Source organism: Marmota monax, unplaced genomic scaffold (genome assembly GCF_021218885.2).
Source record: "Marmota monax isolate L192 unplaced genomic scaffold, Marmota_monax_Labrador192_F-V1.1 WCK01_AAM20220418_F8-fsc00038, whole genome shotgun sequence".
In the NCBI taxonomy this organism is placed as follows: Eukaryota; Metazoa; Chordata; class Mammalia; order Rodentia; family Sciuridae; genus Marmota; species Marmota monax.
In genome coordinates, this window is record NW_026692498.1 from 15,743,939 (window position 1) to 15,758,475 (window position 14,537).

The 14,537-nt window shown below is 34.5% G+C and overlaps 2 pseudogenes; both read right to left on the reverse strand.

Annotated features, from left to right (window-relative positions):
• Nucleotides 1-4,113: 4,113 nt before the first annotated feature.
• LOC124092773 (olfactory receptor 8K3-like) lies at nt 4,114-5,079 on the reverse strand (annotated as a pseudogene).
• An 8,135-nt stretch (nt 5,080-13,214) lies between these two features.
• On the reverse strand, nt 13,215-14,167 carry LOC124092774 (olfactory receptor 8K3-like; annotated as a pseudogene).
• Between the last annotated feature and the right edge of the window lie 370 nt (nt 14,168-14,537).

The following is a 14,537-nucleotide window of genomic DNA, read 5'->3' on the forward strand; positions in this document are numbered from 1 at the left end:
AATACACCAATATATACTATTTTTTTCTTGTGCATTATTTATCCCTAGCAGTTCAATTTCTACTGTTAATATCCAGTTCAATTAATACTGTCAATAGTGTCTCTACTTAATGATTTTGGCAGTATAAAATGTCATAAATATTTATTTGTTTATTTATCTGTATGTGGTGCTGAGATTTGAACCTAGTACCTCACATGTGCGGGGCAATCACTTTGCCACTGACCCACAACCCCAGCAGGTAAATGGATGAAGTTAGAGAAGGTAATGCTAAGTGAAGTTAGCCAATCCCCCCAAAAATGCCCAATGTTTTCTCTGATATAAGGAGCCTGATTCATACTAGGGTAGGGAGCAGGAGCATGCGAGTAAGAGACGAACTCTAGATAGGGCAGAGGGGTGGGAAGGGCAGGTAGGGGGCATGGGGTTAGAAATGATGATGGAATGTGATGGACAATATTATCCAAAGTAAATGAATTGGTGTGTATATTGTATACAACCATACATATAAAAAATATGCTCTATATGTGTAATAAGAATTGTAATGCATTCCACTGTCATATATGAATAAAAAATTAATTAAAAATTTTGATGTTTGACAATAGTAATGTGTTTCAGTTCTTGGTCATTTGTTTGTGAGTGTGTTTGTGTGTGTGAGTGTGTGTGTGTGTGTGTGTGTGCGTGTATGTTAGTGAGGTCTTACTGCAAGGTAACCAAGTTCTATTTTGAGGAGCAACCCAAGCTGCCTTAGTCAATTCTAATTGATTATTCTGCTCGGCATGCTTTATATTTTCCAGATTCTTCATATGCTTGAAATAATTAAATATGTACCATACATTGGTTATTACACCAAATAATTCTGTATTTTATAAGCTTTATTTAGCTTTGTTTTGGCATATAATATTTGGAAACAAGTTAATAATTATAAATATTGTTTTTAATATTTCTTAGATGAGTCTAGAAGAGAGATTATTCAGTGCCGCAGTCTGGCTGGGCACAAATGCCGCAGTCTGGCTGGGCACACAATCACGAGCCACCACACAGCTTGTAGATTCAAACAGCAACTCTTTATTCCCGAACTCACACCAGCCGTCTACAATCACGTTCTGGGGAAATCCACGTTCTCTTCCCAAATCCACGTTCTCTGCCCAAATCCCCCTCCACTGGGCTTCTATCTCCAAAATATACTGTCTGAATCCCGTGAGAACTCAAGGGGAACTCAGGCAGCAGGATACGCCCTATTCCCAGCAGGAATAATCTTAAACCTTAAACCTGGAACCTAAACTGGGAACGCCCTAAACACGATTATCTTAAAACCGGGAACACCCTAATCTGCCTTGGTCCTTGAGCAAGGTCACATACATTCAATGTCACTGCAACATGGGGTACGCTGGCAAGGAAATTGTCATACCTACTTGGCTAATGGCTCCCAGCATCTCCCCCCTTCTGATTAATTAAACAACAAGCAATGTGGCTTAAGGACCGTGCCTGGTAGGTTGTCCAATTCAACATATGGTTCTTACCCGTCATGGGAAAAACTGACCTTTAGGCGTCAGCCTCCTGTCTTAGGTTGATACCACTGCAATTGGATCATACCCGTCACTGACTACCGGTCCAGCATAAGCCATTGGCCCCCAAATTTTAGACCATCACTAGCAGAAGGGAGGAGGATACAGAAATGCCACGACACCAAGCCAATTGACGGCTCCTTGGGAAAAATTGCATCACTGGTGACACCATCAGCAAAGATATATCAGCACTACCACAATTCGCTGCACCAAACGATAGTTACATAGTCCAGGCAAGTTCTGCAAGCAGTTCAAAGCAGAGGAATCTATCATTTTTTTTTTTTTTTTTTTTTAGATTCAAACAGCAACTCTTTATTCCCGAACTCACACCAGCCGTCTACAATCACGTTCTGGGGAAATCCACGTTCTCTGCCCAAATCCCCCTCCACTGGGCTTCTATCTCCAAAATATACTATCTGAATCCCGTGAGAACTCAAGGGGAACTCAGGCAGCAGGACACGCCCTATTCCCAGCAGGAATAATCTTAAACCTTAAACCTGGAACCTAAACTGGGAACGCCCTAAACACGATTATCTTAAAACCGGGAACACCCTAATCTGCCTTGGTCCTTGAGCAAGGTCACGTACATTCAATGTCACTGCAACATGGGGTACGCTGGCAAGGAAATTGTCATACCTACTTGGCTAATGGCTCCCAGCAATTCAGGATAAATTCTTCTGCTCACTAGGAGGAAATATTTTTGAGTGCTATTGCCATTCACATGTGTTTTGTCAGTCACCTGTTGAATAATTGAGGATGATTATCCCAAAATTGGGATGCCCTTTCATGTCCTTTCCCTCTCTCTTATGCTTGATTTTTTTTCTCTCCAAACTCTAGCTAGCTGGTTCTCATAGGCTCTCAGCTTTGTATCTTCTCCTCAGTATTTTTCTAGGCATCCCTTATGCATTCTTTTTTTTATTATTGGTTGTTCAAAACATCACAAAACTCTTGACATATCATATTTCATACATTTGATTCAAGTGGGTTATGAACTCCCATTTTTACCCTGTATACAAATTGCAGAATCACATCAGTTACACATCCCTTATACAATCTTAAGCCAAGAAGGTGGGGAAATCACAGGAATCGTTTCATTTGTTTCTCATCATTTAGAGAACCTGCCTTTTATTTCCCTGTGTCAGTTTTTAAAATATATGTATCATATATGTTGTACATTTGTTTTATTTTGTTATTGTTTTTCTTTTTTAATGGAAGATTAACCCAGTCTCCATTTCTCCATATTGATTGGAAGCAGAAAAAAATATAAAACATATATTAAGGTGTGCTGTGAAAATATACTTTACAATCTTTAAAAAATATTCTTTGGTAATACTCTCATATCCACATCAGTGGGAGAAAATGTTATTCTTTTTTTTTAATGTCAAGATTTTCATCCCTTTTCACTCCTGTTCCAACCCTGGCCTAAGACTGTGTCCACTTCTGAAACTGTTATAATTAAATCCCAACAGGATTTTCTATTTTCAATACTCAGCATTCTCTGCTCTGATATTTAACAGCAGTCAGAGCTATCCATTAACTACAGGTAGATAGCACCCATCTTTAGCTAAGATTTCTACAATGATTCTTTTATTCATCAGAATAAAAGACAAATTTTGCAATAGCTTAGGTGGTATCCCTTGGTCAGTTCTACATCATATAAATCATTTTTTTTCCATTTCTTAATGATATTTTAAATTCCAGATACCTTTTGCCGATGTTCCAGAATGAACCCATCATTTCAGTGTTTAGGAATTTTTGCCTTAATAGTACTCTCACCCTGGAATAAATCTCCATTTGCTATCTATACAACCCACTCACTCAACTCTTCATTTTCAAGTCAACTACTCAAAGGGATCTCTAATTTAAAAATTTAAGTGCCATCCTAGCTCCTTCTCAATTCTATTTTCATTTTGTTCAGTACCATCTAAAAACTGTATCAGTCACTTCCCGTTAAATTTTCTCTAAGGTTCATCAAGAGGGTAAGCAACGTATGCTTACTGAACACATGAATCTTTGTGTATAATATCCGTCAGTTTTTTCTGTGTGTGATAAGCACTACAGATAAAATGGTAAAGTTTTGTTGTAGATCAACTTACCAATATTGAACAAAGAAAGCCTTTGGCTTTAAAATAATATTTACCCAAAGAGAGGAGGCTTTAGTCTACCTTGAGAATTTAGGGTAATGATAAGTTATATTTGAAATTAAATACAAACTCCTATCTGAATTATAAGCCAGAATTAATCATTTACTAGAGACAATTTTGGGTTTGAAAATTATTTAAAAAAATTTTTTAGTTGTATTTGGACACAATACCTTTATTTTATGTATTTGTATGTGGTGCTGAGGATCGAACTCAGTGCTAGGCAAGGGCTCTACCCCTGAACCACAACCCTAGACCCTGGTTTGAAAATTATCAATGCTTTCTTTATTCTATGCCAATTGCACTTTGATTATTGCCCATCCTATAGATGCATCTTTACAAGGTTAATGCAATGCAAGATACAGTCTATACTGGCTATTACATAGCCATATATATTACATAATTTATTGTTACCATATACTAAAGTAGTAAGTTTTAAAGAAAATATGTACAGACATTTTCCAGGTTCTCTGTAGAGCATTTTTTACTTCTTTGTTCCAGAAACTGTAAATCATAGGATTTAGCATGGGTATTACCAGAATGTAAAATACAGAAGCCATTTTACCAGTGTCAAGGGAATGGCTGAACTTAGGCTGCTCATAGGTAAGAATAGAGTCCCATTGAACACCTCTATCACTGTCAGGTGAGACCGACATGTGGAGAAGGCCTTGTACTTGCCTTCTGCAGAGTTCTTCCTGAGGATGGTAACAAGGATCATAATGCAGGACACAAGGACTATCAGAAGAGATGAAACCAAATTGAAAGATGAGAATATTAGAATGATCAGCCTAATTCCAGGTGTGTCTGAGCACAGCAAAGATATAAAAGGCAGACTGTTACAGTAAAAATGTCTGATGACATTATGTCCACAAAATGGAGAAACAAAAATTTTTTATGATGGTCAGAAAAGATAAAAAGACACTGTAGAGTTAAGGTTTTCCCACCAGCACATGACACAATGCTTGTGACATGATGACTGTGTAGAGCAAGAGGTCACAGATGGCTACATAGTAGACATAGACTATTGCTGACAAAATGAAAACTTCACTAATGTTGAACACACTGCAAAAGGTGAGTTGGGCAGCACAGCAAGAGTAGGAGATTGTAGATTGCTTTTCAACAATATTTACTAACATTTTGGGTCCCACAGCTATTGAATAACCAAGATCTATGAAAGACAAGTGTCTGAGGAAAAAGTACATGATTGTGTGCAAGTGTGCATCTATATTGGTGAGGGTAATCAAGCCCAAGTTACCAACCACTGAGATCATGTACACAATGAGGAAAAGCACAAATAATGGAGCCTGCAGTTCAGGGAGGTCTGTGATTCCCATTAGGATGAATTCTTTCAGCATTGTTAGATTGTGTTTGTCCATCTAGGCACTCAGGAAACCTATACTGAGAGTAAATATAAAAATAATCATTGATTTTTATTAGATTTTCTGATGAATACATGTACTTTATGTATTTACATATGATAGTTGTATTATATGTTTGTGTATATGTTATGCACAGGTATTCTATACATGTGTATACAAACACACACATACACACACAAATGTACACCAACAAAGCATAAGATCATTCCATGTTGCCTACTTAAGGAATTTTATGAAATCCTGTATGTTAAAAAAAATGACAAAGCAAATGTTAACTGAGAACATTGCCATACAGAGAAAACAATTGTTCACCACTCTCTAAAATACAAGAATGTTGTTCATTGTTAGTATGATATAAAATAAGGTCAACAATAACTGACAAAGTATCATGGAATTCACTAAATAATTTTATTATGAGGGGGGACATTTTGTTTAGAAAATTATATTTATACTGTGCCCACCTACTATCTCACCTATTATTTATTTTGGATTTTTTATTGATACATATTTGAACATATTCTTGGAGTTCAATAAGATATTTTGAGACACATATAAAAAGTGTAGTGATGAATTCATAATAATTAGCATTTTCATCTCTTCAAATATTTATCCCTTCTCATGTGTGGGAACCTTCAGACTCTTGTAGTTATTTTGATATACATAATAAATTGTTGTTTACTATAGCTACCCAGCTGTGCTACAGAACACCAGAACCAGTTCCCCCTGTCTGACTGTATTATAATATTCATTTTGTAATCTCTCACTGGGCTCCCTTACGTCTATCCTTCCTAGTTTCTCTACTTATTTGAGATCCACAAATGAAAAGTTATATTTGTCTTTCTGTGTCCATTGGAACTTAATTTCATGTATGATGTGAGTGTGTGTGTGTGTGTGTGTGTGTGTGAGTGCACGCGTGTGTGACCAATTTGTTAGAAAACCATCACCATATCTTTAAAGAGACCTATCCCAAGCATGTTATCTGAGGATTAATTTAGCATCTCTAATAATGGAAAACCCAATTGTATAAAGTGTGATTTTCACTGTATTTTGTGAAGCAATTTTAGCTTTATATGTGTTTATCCTGAATATGATCAGCACTTTAGATATGACTTCCAGTTTATGGGCAAAACAAGGTATATAGAAACATGAAAAATGTAACTGGAATCAATTTGAGAAAATATTCAGAAGATATATAAAACCCATGTTTCTAAAATGTTTCCAGATCATTAAAAACAAAACAAAAGCAAACAAACAGAAAACAATTGGAAATGGCTTTTCTCATCGTCTGAAGCCTTCCCCACCCTGATATTGAACAATGACTAACAGATCCATCATAAGACAGAAGAGCTACTAACGCATATCTCTTATTAATGTAATTGAAAAGTCCTCAGTTGGATAAGAAAATCAAACCCAATAACACAATGTTTTGGCACTGAACTGTAAACTTTAAAATGGTTAAAATGTTGAAATCAATGTTAGGCACATTTTACTAAACTTTATAATACCCTTTTAAATAGAGATGAATGGTTATATTTACTTTCATGCTATTAAATTTGATAGCATTTGTTATGATCAGTTAATCATATATTCATATTTATTTTCTGTGTATATTGTATTTCAGCACTTAAAAATCATTGAGTAATACTATTATGATTATTGTTACTATTCAAATATGTCTTTGAATAATTTAAATAAGATTTGCATTTTGCCTCATTAATTTAATTATCTCATCTAATAAAATGAGACTAATGCCATTGTGAAATTGCAAAAATCTGGCATCCTTTGAGTGATTTCTCTAGGAAAACAAAAACAAAAGCATATATGTATACACACATATTTTAATAGTCAATTTTTATTGGTTTGTTTTAATTATACATGACAGTAGAATCCATTTTGGCACAATTATAGAAGCAAGGAATATATCATGTTCTAATTCAGTGAGAAATTTACGAAAGTAAACAGCCAGCTATTGTTATGTCACATCAATTAAGGCTTATAAAACAATGGCTTTCTGATCTCCTTTTCCGTTCATTGTAGTCACATTCTTGATCTATAGAGGAACTCTGAATTAATGTTTAAGTGACAGTGCCTTTAGACAAATACTTTTGTGGCTATGGAAAGCAGCTACAGAATTAGGCAATGTAGAGAGTTAAAGAGGTCCACTCATTCCTGAGCCTTGTTAGCCTCTTGCATACTACCAAATATGGGAGTCAACACAAAAATAATTGACAATAAGTGTAATGCAAAATGAGAGATGAAAATGTGCATTTATAAACATTCATGTGGTCACCAAAAAGAACTGGGAAAATGTTTTTATCAGAAGCTTCTAAGTTAATAATGAAAAAGACACTTTGGTATTAAGAAAAATACATTTTCCTGCTTTGTAATTTTGAAAGGACTGATCCATTAGACAGGCATTTCTTCATCAGGATCAATTTTATGTTATTTCAAAAATCAGATGTTAAGGTGTGATGGAGGTTCTGTGCAGAAACAGGTCCTTTAGTGTTTTGCTTTGGCTTTACCAACTACTAAAAATGACACCTTGAAAAAGACATTGACCCTTTTAGTGGTGTTGATAATTCTGTGAAATGCATAACGTATTTGAAACAGAAAATGCAAGTATTACAAAAATATTGGTATACTATTTTAATTAAGAGGCAACTGGAAAAACGTTATGTAAATAAATATGATTAATTGCAAATGACAATATCATATTTGACATCTTGTTTGAGGATCTGATGAAAGAAAATAAAAATCTTAGGAACTTGAGGTTGGAATTTCTTAAATACTATCAGAAGTTCATAGTTTGGTTTCTGGTTTTACTATTTACAGAATATCAAATAGCTGCTTGACTTTAAATACCTAACATTTATCAAAGATCATAATTCAGATGGTTGAAATATTGGAGTAGCCCAGAAACTGTGGTTATCAAAGCAGATTGCTAAAGTTGTGGCTACATCAATGAAGTCACTGGGGCTCAGGGGGAGTCACAGAAACACATTATCTATTCACCTCCAAGGAGGAATGTTTCCAGGTTTCCAGTGTGTTCCTAACAGAGCTCAGTAATTTATGAAGTATCCGCGCTCCTTTGAGAATCTCCCTGGGGAAAGACTATGCAATTTGTTGATGATTCCTGAACATTGGAAAGCTTCAAACAAAACCATTGGGATATCTGAAAATTACAGAGTGCATCCTGGGTTTCCCATCATTGAAGTTATGTTAGATATCTCTCCACAACTCCTCTAGGCTAAGTCTCTATGCAAACCACAGCTCTGAATTGAAAATATTGTTCCTGTAGGATATAATGATAATCTTTTCTTAAGTACTATGTTTCTGTAGTTTAATGGATGAGGACACAATGGAGAAATTTTTAAATACAGAAAATAGCAATGTCATGTTTTTCATGATGAATAATATCTCACTCTCTATATATACCCCCCAAAAAATCACAGGAGGAAATAACATATATGTATAGCTGTTTTTATTTGTTTTCTATTGTTCTAAATTTATTATCAAAGAGAATGCATGTGTAAACAAATACAAATTGCATAAATACATTTTTATAAGCTTAACACATCTAAATATAAAAAATCCAGATAAGACAGAAACAAAAATAAAAATAAAACATTTTCAGATCCAGAAGAGTCCTGTATTTTCCTTTCCACTATGAACTACTACCCTACCCTCATACAGAAAAGTGCACAATTGCTCTTCTGATTTTAACACTATTATTTCCAGTTATTTTAACTTAATGTTTTAAAAAAAATATTTTTGTATTATACAGTGTGATAATTTGATGCATGTTTATAATGAATAATGTCAAAAAGGGCTGTCAACATTGATGTTTCCTTATACCTTTAAAAATGTTCTATTAGCATGTGGTGCTAGTGCATATCTTTGGGTATAATGTTGCTGCAGCCCGGCTGGCTGGGCAAAATAACCGGGGAGGTGACGCGCAACTTGTGTAGATTGATACAGCAGGAGTAGAGCCGTTTATTGTAGGACAGGAGGGATATTTATACATTCCACACTGCTTATCTTAATTAACATAAACTAGACACATCAGTCAACCAATAAGGAATCTCCACACTTAATGGCTCGCTGGCATTACTTCACAAACCACTCCCTCTGGCAAAATGCCAGGCGCCATCCAGACTTGTTTACAGACTCTAACATTTGCCAGGCACCATCCTGACTTGTTTACAGACTCTAACATAATGTGATATTGCAATGCACATATATAGTGTGTATTAATCAAATTATGGTAATTAACATTTTTACCTTACTGTACTTAGTGTTTGGAGCCTTCAAGCTTTTTCTTCTAGTTATTCCTAAAATCTGAGGGATTATTTTGAATTATTACCACCTCACTATGAAATACCACACTAGAACGTATTCCCCCTATCTAACTGCTTTGGAACCCATTACACCGTCTCCCTCTCCCAACCTCCTTGACCCATAACAGCATCTAGTAACCACTATCCAAAACTCATATTGATCTACCACATGTGAGAGAGAAAATAGGATATTTATCTATGTTTGATGCATTTCACTTAGCATAATCCCTTTCCATTTTTTGTATTTTGCAGCAAATTTTGAGACACCATTGTTTTTCATGATGAATAATTCCTCACTCTCTATACATACCACGTTTTCCTATTCATTTCTCCACTGACAGTTAACTAGGTTAATTCCAGATTTAGCCAATGTGAATATTCAGCAATAAACATGAGTGTGGAGGTATGATTTTGTTTGGTGATTTTATTACCTTTCTATATATAACTGGGAGTGAAATAGTTGAATCACCCGATAGATAGATCTACTTTTACTTCTTTTGAGAAACCCCCTTATTGTTCTCCCAAAGGGCTTTACTAACTTAAAATACCATCAACTGAGTCTAATAGTTCACTTTTCTCCACAACTTCACCCGCATTTATTATATTTTTTATATTTTGTCATTTTGATGATAGACATTCTATCTGGGGTGTGGAAGAATTCTAGAACTAGTAAATATGAAAAGTGTTATGTAGGCTTTAATAGATATCATTTACTGAATTCAGTGCATTTTCTTCCATTCCATTCTAGTGGATTTTATGATGAACCTATTTTGATTTTCTTTTTTACTTAGAGAAATGTCGACTACACAAATAGGTTTTCAAGAATGAAATAGACCTTGCATTTTTTTTTTATGTGTGATGTTCTATTAGCTGTATCTCATTTTCTAAGAGTGAAGCATGAGTTACATCAACTCCAGTGTCTAATGAGTGGAATAGCATGTCTTCTATACTTGCTCTTTGGACTTTCTGAGTTCTTTCACTTCACATTATTTGTAAGAGAAACTTATTTCTCCTCCTTCTCTCACCCTGTACTCCTCTCCCTCCTGCTGCCTCTTCATCTCCTTTGCTGCTTCTTCTTGCCTTGTTGTGTAAGATTTATTTTATGACTGTGTCTTGATGTATTTTCACATTTTTCTTTTGATGAACATCTGTATTGTGTTAACTTTGAGCCTATAAAGATTCCATCTGCCAACAATATTCTATCACTTGTCTTTCAGGGTCATAATTTCTCAGTAATGTTTTAGCTGCATCTTAGAGAATGTAGAGAGCAGAATTTAGTGTTTTATTCCTTATTATTTTAATAATGTACAAACCCTAGAGTCATGTAAAAAAGTTCTCAATATCAAGACTTTGAAATGTTGGTCAAAAGGGACATTTCAAGAAGATATTTCTTTTTTTGAGAGCAGAATTCAGTTCACAGAAAATTTAAGAGGACAACGTAGGTGTTTTCTTTTTATTCCATGCATGTGCCTGTCCGGTTTGTTGAAATAACTCTCTCTGCTGCATTACAGTTCCTTTATTCCTTTTTACACAGAGCAATTCACTCTATTTTGGTGGCAATTTTCTGGACTCTACTATTCTGTTATCTTCTCTTATTCTCTTGGTCTTCTAATTGTCTTTCTTTGCATTTTATCCCATTTATTTCTAATATATTTCAGTCTTTGTTATTTTATCGATCTCTTTATTCTTTCTCCACTACTACACTTTCTCAATTGTCATGACAACTGCTAACAAAGAATGCTTTATTTATTCTATCCAGCAGCAAAAAGAAAAAAATAAAAAAGACATGAAAAATTCCCAGAGTTTTGAATTTCAGCCACTCTGGTGAATGTGTTTCATATGACAGTATTTATGCTATACAATGATTGATGACCTTTAAATATAGTTATATATTTATTTTTTTTTGATATTCTGTTTTGTTAAGTATTCCTGCTGGTGATTTTTCTCCTTTCTCGATATATTAACTAGACAGCTAATGCTGGTTTTAGGATTAAAGATTTGCAGCCTGCAATTGCAAATGCCTTAATCCCACTGGCTTGGGAAGCTGAGGCAGGAGAATTGCCAATTCAAATTTAGCCTCTGCAAAAGAGAGGTGCTATTTTTATTAGTTATCTTTTTGTTTGAAATTTTCTATTTCAAAATTACTGACATCAGCATTATTTGGTTGAACGTGTTGGAAATGTATTGACTCTGCATTGCCTCTTCATTCTTCTTTGGTATACTTTTATAAATTGAACACATTATTTTTTTGGTCATTTTTGTGTTTTTATAGATTGCTATTTACATTTTATGTTATTAGTCTTGTACCATATTTAAGGTATCTCTCCTTATCCAAAGATATGAAGCTATGACTTGCATGTTCTTCTAGAGAATGTGTAATTCTAGATTTGTTATTTAAATTCATATAATTTCTCAATTAAATTTGAATTCTTGTATGTGTAGCCTTTAAAATAACAAGTACTTTCCATGTATACATGATGTACAGAATGATATTTTGATGAAGAAATATATATATATATATATATATATGTATATATGAATTAATTTTTGATGGATATATACACTATTAAACATGCACTAACTCAATATTTACTGACTTTATCATATATTGAGTATTATATAAGGTATACATACAAATGACGAAGTTTCATACACAGGAAGTCTAAGTAAATTATTTCAATGTACTAAACAGTCTAATCCTTTCTAAACCAACTTCCAGAGGTTCTATATCTGACCTTTGTTTAATATTCTATCTGTCCACATGTGTACCAACATCACAATTTCTAAAAAAAAAAATGCAGTTTTATGTCAAGAATTGACATCTATTATTGGAACTCCCCCAGGTTCTCTCTTTTTCAAGATATTGCCCTAGTTTTTCTTGGTACTTTGCATTTCAAAATCAGTTTGGCATCTATTTGAGTATTTTAAAACACTGGTAATTTTTTTATTGTTCCTACATTAAACTTACAGAAAATTTTAAGGAGAACTGACTTATTCACAACATTTATTAACTCCAACCATAGACATGTTATATTGCTACACTTAAATATTTTTTTCAAAAATGTGTAGTGATATTATTTTATATTATATCATGAAGGTCATGTGGCTTGTTCATTAGATTTTTCTTAAATACTTTAATTTTCATTGCTAGTGTTGCACATATTTTAAATTGATACTCAAATATCATGTTCTATTAGTTAGCCACATAATTGATATTTTATATGATGACCTTATAGTAACAATTTTTCAAGTGTCACTCATTTTAAAATTTAAAGTTTTATGGTTTGGGGGGATTTCCATGTACAAGATTGTCTTTTAAAAGTGAGCAATTACAATTTTATTTTTTTCTTTCTTAAATAAAACACTCTGTATATGCATGTTTATACATATATACACATTCATATGTGTATGTTCAATAAAGATAGATACTATAGTTTAATTGAAATCTGAGACAACACTTAGCACAGGGTAGATAAAGTGTCTTAAAAGTTGTTATTGATGATGCATTGTTTTTTGTAGTGTATACCTGCAAATCACAATAGCATAGCTGCTTTGTCTACATCATTATGTCAGGAGAAATCTGTGTGGAAAGAATGTGAAATAAAATTCAAACATGTATACTGATCTGGAGGACAAATCAAACTGAATACCAAAAGGTCCATCAACATTAACTCATCTATATGTTGAAATCAAGGAAAATATTTTAGTTTCCTATGCCTTTTCTATGTAGAGCGTTCAAAGACTTATTGCATATAGTAAATAGTTACCAACAAACTTATTTATTATATACACATTCTATATCGGACTTGAAATGAGACGTTTGCACAGATTTTCCCATAACCTCCACATGGCACCTTTAACCTCTGTATTTCTCAAACTGTAGATAATGGGATTCAGCATGGGTATCACCAGGGTGTAAAATAAAGAGGTCATCTTGTCAGTATCAAAGGAGTGACTGGACTTGGGCTGCCCATACATGAAGAATAGAGTCCCGTATAATACAACTACCACTGTCAGGTGAGACCCACAGGTGGAGAAGGCTTTACTCCTGCCCTCTGCAGAGTTCATCCTGAGGATGGCCAGGAGGATCAGAATGTAGGAGACAAGGATGATCAGAAGAGATGAAACAAAAGTAAATGCTGAAAAGATCAATATTATTAACTCAGTCTCTCGTGTACTTGAGCAAATCAAAGTTAACAAGGGAAGACTGTCACAATAGAAATGACTGATAACATTATTGCCACAGAAGGTAGAGATAAAAATTTTTATGGTGGTTACCAGAGAAAGAGAGGCACTGTATAGAGACGGGATTACCACAGCACCCAGCAAACTCTTTTTGACATGATGACTGTGTAGAGCAGAGGGTTGCAGATGGCCACGTAGCGGTCATAAGCCATTGCTGCGAGAATATAAAGCTCATTAAGGACAAAAAAGATAATGAATGCTAACTGTGTAGCACACCAATTGTAGGGAATTATGTTTTGAATAGCTACAAAATTTACCAACATTTTGGGTCCCACAGCTGTTGAGTTACCAAGATCAATGAAAGCCAGGTGTTTGAGAAAAAAATACATGGGTGTTTGTAGCCTGGAGTCCACCTCAGTGAGGATGATAATGCCCAAATTGCCCAGCAGTGAGACCATGTAGACGATGAGGAACAGCCCAAAGAAGGGAGCCTGCAACTCAGGGTGGTTTGTGATGCCCATTAAGATGAATTCATTGAACACTGTAAGATTCTCTTTATCCATCCAGGCCATTAATTTACCTGATTGTGGGAAGTATCATCAAAAATCCTTGGGTTTCAGGAGGTATATCACCTGTTAAAATTTAATGTTCCAAAAATTACATGTAAGATAGACTTAAGGAATTTTTTTTTAACTGGGGATTGAACTCTCAGGGACTCAAATATAGAGCTATATTCCCCAGCCCTATTTTGTTTTGTATTTAGAGACAGGGTCTCACTGACTTGCTAAGCACCTCCCTGTTGCTGGGGCATGAAAGATTTTTGTACATTTTGTTGTTGTTGTTGCTGTTGCTTCTTTGTTGTGTTTGGTATCCATGGATGTTCTGTTGCTGAACTGCATAACCAGCCCTTTTTAGTTTTAACTTAAAAAAATT